This window comes from Aegilops tauschii, chromosome 1 (assembly GCF_002575655.3).
Source record: "Aegilops tauschii subsp. strangulata cultivar AL8/78 chromosome 1, Aet v6.0, whole genome shotgun sequence".
NCBI classification, from domain to species: Eukaryota; Viridiplantae; Streptophyta; class Magnoliopsida; order Poales; family Poaceae; genus Aegilops; species Aegilops tauschii.
The window spans coordinates 373,717,332-373,728,863 of NC_053035.3; positions in this window are offsets into that span (position 1 = coordinate 373,717,332).

The following is an 11,532-nucleotide window of genomic DNA, read 5'->3' on the forward strand; positions in this document are numbered from 1 at the left end:
AATTTACTTTATGTTGTCAAATAATAAATTCCTTGGAAAGTGTTGGTATGGAGGGCAACCGTGGATACGGCTAGCCATGGAAAGTGAAAGTATGGTGGAAAAAGGAATAAGCTTTATTTTCTGTTTAGGAACCGCCTATGATATATCTAGCATGGAAAGTGTTGGGAACTCTAAGTCGTTTTCGTTGGTGGGATGGATACACCTCCCAAAATGTTTTTATCTCTAATTTTTCTCTTTGATCTCTGGCACCTCTACAAATCCCTACTTCCCTCTGCGAAGGGCCTTTCTTTTACTTTATGCAATTTTTATTTTGAATTTGAGTCTCCGTCTTATCTTATAAAAGCACCAACCGGGAGGCAATATGATCGTACTTAAGTATTGGGTGTAGCTAATATTCGAGTGTGTTTCATGAATGGATCAATGGTTGAGCATGATGGGCTAGGGATAACTTATTTTAGCGTTGATATTTTGAAAGACATGGTTGCTTGTTGATATGCTTGAGTATCCAAATTATTATGTCAAAACTAGACTATTGCTTTGAATCACATAAAAGTCCAATTGTCCATGCTATAAAGAAAAGAATATGATATGACATGTTAGCCAGCGTTCCACATCAAAAATTCTGTTTTTATCACTTACCTACTGGAGGATGAGTAGGAGTTAAGCTTGGGGATGCTGATACATCTCCAACGTATCTATAATTTTTGATTGTTCCATGTTGTTATATTATCAATCTTGGATGTTTTATAACCATTTTATAGTCATTTTATATCATTTTTTGGTACTAACCTATTGAAATAGTGCCAAGTGCCAGTTGTTGTTTTCTGCATGTTTTTACATCGCAGGAAATCAATATCAGACGGAGTCCAAATGCCCCGAAACTTTACAGAGAATTTTTATGGGCCAGAAGGAACACAATGGGCCCTGGCTGCGCCTGGTGGGTTGTGCCCACCTCGGGTGCCCCCCGGACTGCCTCTTGGCTCTATAAATACCCCAATATTCCAGAAACCCTAGGGGGTCGACAAAATATTCATCCAGCTGCCACAGAGTCCAGAACCACAAGATCCAATCTAGACACCATCTCGGATGGGGTTCACCACCTCCATTGGTGCCCCTCCGATGATGCGTGAGTAGTTCTTTGTAGACCTACGGGTTCGTAGTTAGTAGCTAGATGGCTTCCTCTCTCTTGCTGAATTCTCAATACAATGGTCTCTTGGAGATCCATATGATGTAACTATTTTTGCGGTGTGTTTGTTGGGATCTAATGAACTTTGAGTTTATGATCAGTTATATCTTTTTATATCCATGGAAGTATTTGAGTTTCTTTGAGCTCTTTTATGCATGATTGCTTATAGCCTCGTATTTCTTCTCCGATATTTAGGTTTTGTTTGGCCAACTTGATCTATTTATCTTGCAATGGGAAGAGGTTCTTTGTAGTGAGTTCGATCTTACGGTGCTTGATCCCAGTGATAGAAGGGGAACCGACACGTATGTATCGTTGCTACTAAGGATAAAAAGATGGGGTCTATCTCTACATAGATAGATCTTGTCTACATCATGTCATCGTTCTTATTGCATTACTCCGTTTTTTCATGAACTTAATACACTAGATGCATGTTGGATAGCGGTCGATGTGTGGAGTAATAGTAGTAGATGCAGGTAGGAGTCGGTCTACTAATCTTGGACGTGATGCCTATATAATGATCATTGCCTGGATATCGTCATGATTATTTGAAGTTCTATCAATTGCCCAACAGTAATTTGTTTACCCACCATTTGCCATTTTTCTCGAGAGAAGCCACTAGTGAAACCTACGGCCCCCGGGTCTTCTTTCTCATATATTTGCCTTTGGATTTACTTTTTTCTTGCATTTATTTTTAGATCTATTAAACCAAAAATACAAAAATACCTTGCTGCAATTTATTCTTATTTATTTTGTTTGGCGTTCGATCTATCAATCTACTAAATTTTCCGCACGTTCGTTTTGCCTATCTTGAGGCGTCGTACCCCGAAAGGGATTGACAACCCCTTTAATACGCCGGCTTGCGAGGATTTGTTATCTATGTGCAGGGGTTGTTTACGTTGTGTTGCTTGGTTCTCCTACTGGTTCGATAACCTTGGTTTCATATCCGAGGGAAATACCTACCGCCGCTGTGTTGTATCATCCCTTCCTCTTTGGGGAAATACCGACGTAGCTTCAAGCGACATCACTACTATGTCCGTAATTTGTTTTTATCGACACCTCTCTCTCTAAACATGTGGACATGATTTCGATATCGGCTTTCGCTTGAGGACAAGCGAGGTCTAAGCTTGGGGGAGTTGATATGTCCATTTTGCATCATGTTTTCCTACTGTTATTTATAATGTTTTTATGCATAATAATGCTTTATGGAGTAATAATTCTAATGCCTTTTCTCTCATAATATGCAAGGTTTACACAAAGAGGGAGAATACCGGCAGCTGGAAATCTGGACCGGAAAAAGCTATGTCAGAGATACATATTATGCACATCTCCATATGAGCTAAAATTTTACGGAGAATTATTTTGAAATATTTAATAATTATTGGAGAAAAGAACTACCGGAGGGGGCCACCTGGTACACACAAGACACCAGGGCGCGCCAGGCCCCCCAGGCGCGCCCTGGTGGGTTGTGGGCAGCCCAGCCCACCTCCGGTGCCCATCTTCTGGTACATAAGGTCTTTTGACCTAGAAAAAATAAGGAGAGGACTTTCGGGAAGGAGCGCCACCGACTTGAGGCGGAACTTGGGCAGGAGCACTTTTTCCATCCGGCGGAGCAATTCCGTCAGGGGAACTTCCCTCCCGAAGGGGGAAATTGAAGCCATCGTCATCACCAACAACCTTCTCATCTTTGGGAGGCCAATCTCCATCAACATCTTCAATAGCACCATCTCATCTCAAACCCTAGATCATCTCTTGTGTTCAACTTTCTACCGGAACCTCAAATTGGTACCTCTGGGTGACTAGTAGTGTTGATTACATCTTGTAGTTGATTACTATATGGTTTATTTGGCGGAAGATTATATGTTCAAATCCAATATTCTATTTAATACCCCTCTGATCTTGAGCATGAATACCATTTGTGAGTAGTTACTTTTGTTCTTGAGGTCACGGGAGAAGTCAAGTTGCAAGTAATCTTGTGAATTTGATATGTGTTCGATATTTTGATGATATGTATGTTGAGATTCCCTTAGTGGTGTTATGTGAACGTCGACTACATGACACTTCACCATCTTTGGGCCTAAGGGAATGCATTGTGGTGTAGTTATTCGATGATGGGTTGCTAGAGTGACAGAAGCTTAAACCCTAGTTTATGAGCTACTTCGTAAGGGACTGATTTGGATCCATGTGTTTAATGCTATGGTTAGATTTTATCTTAATACTTTTCTTGTAGTTGCGGGTGCTTGCGATGGGATTAATCATAAGTGGGAGGTTTGTTCAAGTAAGAACAGCACCCAAGCACTGGTCTACCGACATATCAAATTATCAAAGTAGTGAACGCGAATCAAACCAACATGATGAAAGTGACTAGATGAAATTCCCGTGTGCCCTCAAGAACGCTTTGCTTATCATAAGAAATCGTTTTGTCATGTCCTTTGCCACAAAAGGATTGGGCTACCTTGCTGCACTCTATTTACCGTTACCATTACTTGCTTTTTATAAATTATCTTGCTATCAAACTACATGTTACCGACAATTTCAGTGCTTCATAAATTACCTTGCTAAAAACCACTTATCATTTCCTTCTGCTCCTTGTTGGGTTCGACACTCTTACTTATCGAAAGGACTACGATTGATCCCCTATACTTGTGGGTCATCAATCAATCACATGGAAGGATTTGAACTGAAAACGAACGAGTAGAGAGATTGGGCGAAGTCTTTCTAGGGTTTGGAGAAGTTTGGAGGAAGAGGAAGAAGAGAAGAAAGAGATGGGGTGATTTACATCCTTCCTCGGGCTCTTTGTGGCCGCCAGGGATCCATACGACCGGCCATATGAAGGCAAGCCCTCGTATAAAAGGCCGTCGTTCACCCTGATAGCTTACCTGCATCTGTGCATACCTCAAACGACCGCCCATACGGGCACATACGTCCGTTCGAAACATCGTCGAACGCGCTACACTTCTTGTTTCTACGAAGGTTTCAAATGACCTCCCATACGGGCGCATGCATCTGTATGGAACGTCGTTGTTTGACCTGTTGTCTCTGGTTGTTTTGCGTTGGAACCGCTAGAAAGTCATGTGACCACCCAAACGACCGTGGTGGTCAACTGAAAGGCCGTATTTTGATCTGTTTCTTCCGAAACTTTTCTTTTTCTTCGTTTTCCTATGGGGTTAGTTCCAACACAATGCATAGACATGTTTCTAGGCATCCGAATGTCAATACACCATATAATTTAATTTTCACATAGCAAAGCCTTCATTAGAACGACTCTTCCAAACTCAACTTCTATATCTCAAACTCAATGACTCTTTTTATTCGAAGAAAAACACAAACTTGTTGGAAATATGCCCTAGAGATAATAATAAAGTGGTTATTATAATATTTCCTTAATCATGATAAAAGTTTATTATTCATGCTATAATTGTATTGATCGGAAAATTAAATACATGTGTGAATACATAAACAAATACCAAGTCCCTAGTAAGCCTCTACTAGACTAACTCGTTGATAAAAAGATGGTTAAGCATCTACCAAAGTGGTGTAAACTATTGGGAAACATAGTAGGAAAAAATATCACACCTACGATCACCCAAGATCAATATGAAGATGCATAATGGGTTGGGATCACGATCGTTGCCGTCACCGAGTTGCAGCAAAAGAAGAGCGTATCGGTGTATATCGTACTTGGAGTCCCTCGACCACCGATGAACGATCCCTCGTACCGCCCACCTATATTCCCTCGAACCGAAGACCAAAAGCACGACCTCTCTACTTGGTTGCAAGCGTGCAGCCTTCATGATCTGGCAATACTTCGCCATCCGGAGCTAATCGTTGCCGGAGAATTAGAGGTATGAAATTAGAACCACACAAGAATTCTAATTATGAGTACAAGAGGATTAGCCTAGCTCTAATTAGTCAACTAGGACCAACTAGAACTATAGGAAGAAGAGGAGGCTCCAAAACTTGTATGTCAAAAGAGCACAAATCCTCAAGTATACATAGGTTAGAGGGGAGAGGGAGGGCTACCACTAAGGAGGAAAAGCCTCCTGGGGGTGCCGGCCAAGGGGGGAGAAGGAGTTGGACTGCTCCCCCGCTCTTATTCGGCCACCTTCCTTAGGGAAGGGAGTGATACATCTCCGTCGTATCAATAATTTTTTATTGTTCCATGCCAATATTATACAACTTTCACATACTTTTGGCAACAATTATATGACTTACTGGACTAACTTACTGATCCACTGCCCAGTGCCAGTTCCTGTTTTTTCCATGTTTTTTGTTTCGCAGAATATCCATATCAAACGAAGTCCAAATGCGATAAAAATTTACGGAAAATTATTTTGGAATATATGTGATTTTTGGGACATGGAATCAACGCAAACTGGGGCCCACAGCCACCACAAGGCACCTGGGCGTGCCCCAGGGCCCAGGCGCGCCGTGGTGGGTTGTGCTCACCTCGTACGTCGGTTGGAGCTCTACTTCGGGCGCAAGGAAGCTTATATGGACAAATAATCATGTTAAAATTTCATCGCAACCGGAGTTACGGATCTCCGAATATTTAAGAAACATTTTTCAGCCAGATCTAGGGGACGCGAAATAGAAGATACCAGAGAGAGAGAGAGAGATCCGATCTCGGAGGGGCTCTCGCCCCTCCACCTCCATGGAGGCCATGGACCAGAGGGGAAACCTTCCTCCCATCTAGGTGGGAGGCCAAGAAAGAAGAATAAGGAGGGGGGCTCTCTCCCGGTGGCGCCGGAGTGCCATCGGGGCTAGGATCGTAGCGGTGATCTACATCAACAATCTTGATACCATCAACACCAACTTTCTCGCCCTCTATGCAGCGGTGTAACACCTATTTTCCCCGCTGTAATCTCTACTTAAACATGGTGCTCAACACTATATATTATTTCCCAATGCTATGTGGCTATCCTATGATGTTTGAGTAGATCCGTTTTGTCCTATGGGGTAATTGATGATCATGGTTGGTTTGAGTGTATATTTTATTATGGTGTTGTCCTACGGTGCCCTCCGTCTCGCGCAAACGTGAGGGGTCCCCGCTGTAGGGTGTTGCAATATGTTCATAATTTGCTTATTGTCGGTTGCCGGAGTGACAGAAGCCTGAACACGGATAAGTGGGTTATTGCGTATGGGAGTAAAGAGGACTTGATACTTAATGCTATGGTTGGGTTTTACGACCTTAAGGATCTTTAGTAGTTGCGGATGCTTCCTAGAGTTCCAATCATAAGTGCATATGATCGAAGTAGAGAAAGTATGTTAGCTCATGCCTCTACCTCATATAAAATTGCAAGAATGATTACCGGTCTAGTTATCGATTGCCCAGGGACAAATGACTTTCTTGTTGACAAAAGCTATCTAATTTTATTACCTTTTCAATTTATTCATAGTTTTTTTCTCGCAAAGTACTTCTAGTTTTATTCTTGTTCTAGGTAAAGCAAACGTTAAGTGTGCGTAGAGTTGTATCGGTGGTCGATAGAACTTGAGGGAATATTTGTTCTACCTTTAGCTCCTCATTGAGTTTGACACTCTTATTTATCGAAAAGGGCTACAAACGATCCCCTATACTTGTGGGTTATCAAGACCTTTTTCTGGCACCGTTGCCGGGGAGCAATAGAGTGGGGTGAATATTCTCGTGTCTACTTGTTTGCTTTATCACTAAGTAGTTTTTATTTTCTGTCCTAAGTTGTTCTCTATCTTTAGTTATGGATATGGAACACGAAACACCCAAAAAATAGTTGTACTTGCTACTCATGGAGATGGGGAACCTCCTAAAACCCTCAATGCTCGTTATGTGAAAGATATTAAACAATACTTTGATAATCCTGAGAAAACCCCATTCAACTTGATAATGGGAGACACGTCAAATCAACATGAATACTTTAGGGATTATTACTTAACTCAAAAAGGGAAACTGTTATGGGATCAAATTCATATGTTGCATTGGTATGCTCAGGAACTATGCTTGAGATATGATTATAATTGTTGCTCTAGGATGAAGGCTCCACACCTTCCATTTTCATGCAAATTTAGTGATAATGAAACCTTGGCTTCTTATGCTAATGGTAGATATGATTACTATGTTGAACGAATAGAAGAATTTGTTGCTTTTGAGGGTGCTTATGAAATTGAATCTCTGTGCGAAAAGTATGAAGATTATGATGATTCTGTTTATAGACCTGAAAATTTTGCTATACTTAAATATTGCTATGAAAATTATAAATACAATGCTGATATTGATGTTTTTATTGCGAAAGTCTCCGTTGTCCAAGAAGAGATTAATATTTTGCAGGAAACTATGGAAGAAACAGATAAAACCGTGAGCTCATTGGATGAAAAATATGATGAGGAGAGCGAAGAACAAAAGGAGGAAGAGCGGATTAGCTACCCGTGCCCACCTTCTAATGAGAGTAACTCTTCAACTCATACATTGTTTAATTTCCCTTCATGCTTACCAAAGGCTGAATGCTATGATAATTGCTATGATCCCGTTGATTCATTTGAAATATCCCCTTTTGATGAACTTGATGCTTGCTATGCTTGTGGCCTTGATGCCAATATGAATTATGCTTATGGAGATGAACTTGCTATAGTTCTTTATGTTAAGAATGAAATTGTTGTTGTTGCACCCACACATGATAGTCCTATTATCTTTTTGAATTCTCCAAACTACACTATATCGGAGAAGTTTGCTCTTATTAAAGATTATATTGATGGGTTGCATTTTACTACTACACATGATGATTTTGATGAATATAATATGCATGTGCTTGCTGCTCCTACTTGCAATTATTATGAGAGAGTAACTACATCTCCGCCTCTCTATGTTTCCAACACGATAAAATTGCAAGAAACTGCTTATACTATGCATTGGCCTTTACTTGATGTGCATGAATTGTTCTTTTATGACATGCCGATGCATTGGAAGAGAGTTAGACTTCGTCATTGCATGTTATATGTTGCTTTGTGCTCATTACTAAATTACAAATCATTGTCAATTAAAATTGGCTTTGATATACCTTGGGATCCGGGTGGATCAATTACTTGAGCACTATATGCCTAGCTTAATGGCTTTAAAGAGAGCGCTGCCAGGGAGACAACCCGGAAGTTTTAGAGATTCATTTACTTTTGTTGAGTGCTTTTATAAAGTTTAAAAGCAAAAATATATAGAGGGGAACTTAAAAAAACTTTTTCAAAAAGAGAAGCGATTGAAAGGTGATGCATTGGAGAAGTGAGGGTCGACCCTGAACACTTGTGTTCATGCTCATGGAAACAATGTGAATTTTTCATGGAAGTTTCTCACAAAAATGATTATCCCCTTGTACAAATCCATTGTATTATAAAAATAATGTGCCAAGATTTGCCTTTAGGATGATTAGATTGCTTGTTGGTATGTGCGGTGTAAAAACAGAAACTTTGGCTGTAGTGCCCGAATTTTCATTATTTACTGGAATGTCAAAAGTTTCTGAAATTTTTACACAGTTCTTCTGTGAAAATTGTTTATTTTGTCCTGATTTTTCAGAATTTTTGGAGTTACAGAAGTATGGTAAATGTTCAGATTGCTATAGACTGTCCTATTTAAGACATATTCTGTTTTTGATGCATTGTTTTGATGAAACTATCGATTCTATCGGTGGTATAAGCCATGGAAAAGTTATAATACAATAGCTACAATGCAAAAACAAAATATGAATGGGTTTGTAATAGTACATAAAGTAGTGATTTGCATTATTATACTAACGGATCTCACGAGGTTTCTGTTGAGTTTTGTGTGGATGAAGTGATCAAAGATCGAGGAGGTCTCGATACGAGGAGAAGGAGGAGAGGCAAGAGTTCAAGCTTGGGGATGCCCAAAGCACCCCAAGTAAATATCCAAGGAGACTCAGGCATCTAAGCTTGGCGATGCCCCGGAAGGCAACCCATCTTTCTTCAACGAGTATCGGTGTGTTTTCGTCTTTGTTTCGTTCATGTGATATGTGTAAATCCTCGAGTGTCTTTTTGTGTTTAGTTTTCACTTTTCTTTTATGCACCATGCTGGTATGAGATAGTCCATGGTTGATTTATAGAATGCTCATTGCACTTCACTTAAATCTTTTGAGTATGGCTTTATAGAATGCTTCATGTGCTTCACTTATATTATTTGAAGTTTGAATTGTCTGTTTCTCTTCACATGGAAACTGTTATTTGTAGAATGCTTTTTTGCTTCACATATATATGTTAGAGCATGGTCTTTTGTAGAAATAATTAAACTCTCATGCTTCACTTATATATATTTAGAGAGTCAATAGGAATTGGTCAATTGCATGGTTAGTCATAAAATCCTACATTAAACTTGTGGATCACTGAATATGATATGTTTGATTCCTTACAATAGTTTTGCGATATAGAGATGATAATATATGGGATTTACTAGTGGATAATCGTGTTTAGTAAGATATTGGTTTTAAGGTTTGTGATTCCCGAAGCATGCACGTATAGTCTCCCGTTATGCCAGGAAGTTGGAGCACAATTTATCCTTGATTGTCTATCTTTGTGTGAAGGTCAGGGGGGCGCGATGGTTAACTCTTACCAACCTCCCCCCTAGGGGCATGCATAGTAGTACTTTGCTTCGAGGGCTAATAAACTTTTGCAATAAGTATATGAGTTCTTTATGACTAATGTGAGTCCATGGATTATACGCACTCTTACCTTTCCGCAATTTGCTAGCCTCTACGGTACCGTGCATTGCCCTTTCTCCCCTCGAGACATGGTGCAAACTTCGCCGGTGCATCCAAACCCCGTGATACGATACGCTCTATCACACATAAGCCTTATTATATCTTCCTCAAAACAGACACCATACCTACCTATTATGGCCTTTCCATAGCCATTCCGAGATATATTGCCATGCAACTTCCACTGCTTCCGTTTTGATGACTCGAGCATTCATTGTCATAGTGCTTTGCATGACTATAAGATAGCTAGCATGATATTTCCATGGCTTGTCCATTTTTTTATATCTTTGCTACGCTAGATCATTGCACATCCTGGTACATTGCCAGAGGCATTCATATAGATTCATACTTTGTTATTGATATCGAGTTGTAATATTGAGTTATAAGTAAATAGAAGTGTGATGATCATCATTATTCATTATTAGAGCATGTTCCAGTGAGTAAAGGATGATGGAGACTATGATTCCCCAACAAGTCGGGATGAGACTCCGGACTAAAGGAAAGGAAAAAAAAGAGAAAAGAGAAAAAAGAAGAAGAAGAAGAAGAAGAAGAAGAAGAAGAAGAAGAAGAAGGGGCATGCTAATTCCACACTTGTGCTTCAAAGTAGCACCATGTTTTTCATATAGAGAGTCTCCTATGTTGTCACTTTCATATACTAGTGGGAATTCTTCATCGTAGAGTTTGATGCACACCCACTTAGTTTCATACTGAGCTTTCATACACTTATAGCTCTTAGTGCATCCGTTGCATGGAAATCCCTACTCCTCGCATTGATATCAATTGATGGGCATCTCCATAGTCCGTTGCTTAATTAGTAGCTGCTTCGATGTGAGACTATCTTTATTTTTGTCTTATCCAAATTAATCTCTACCACCGTATTCTATTCCACCTATAGTGTTATATCCATGGCTTGCGCTCATGTATTGCATGAGAGTGAAAATGTTGAAGCGCGTTAAAAAGTATGAACCAATTACTTGGCTGACACCGGGGTAGTACATGATTTACACTTTATGTTAAGAAGACAGAGCATGACAAGACTATATGATTTTGTTGGGATAGCATTATTTGGCATTGATATTTTGAAAGACATGATTGTTTGTTGGGATGCCTGAGTATTGATGTCTTTATTTCAAATTATCAACTATTGCTTGCAATCACTCATGTCTTAATATTCATGCCATGACTAGATATATGATCAAGATTATGCTAGGTATCATTCAACATCAAAAATTATCTTTTTTATCATTTACCTACTCGAGGACGGGGAGGAATTAAGCTAGGGGATGCTGATATGTCTTCGTCATATCTATAATTTTTTATTGTTCCACACCAATATTATACAACTTTCACATACTTTTGGCAACAATTTATATGATTTATTGGACTAGCTTACTGATCCAGTGCCAGTTCTTGTTTTCTGCATGTTTTTTGTTTCGCTGAATATCCATATCAAACGAAGTCCAAACGTGATAAAAATTTACAGAGAATTATTTTGGAATATGTGTGATTGTTGGGACTTGGAATCAACGCAAACGGGGGCCCACAGCCACCACAAGACACCTGGGCGGGGCCCAGGCACGCCGTGGTGGGTTGTGCTCACCTTGTACATTGGTTGGAGCTCTACTT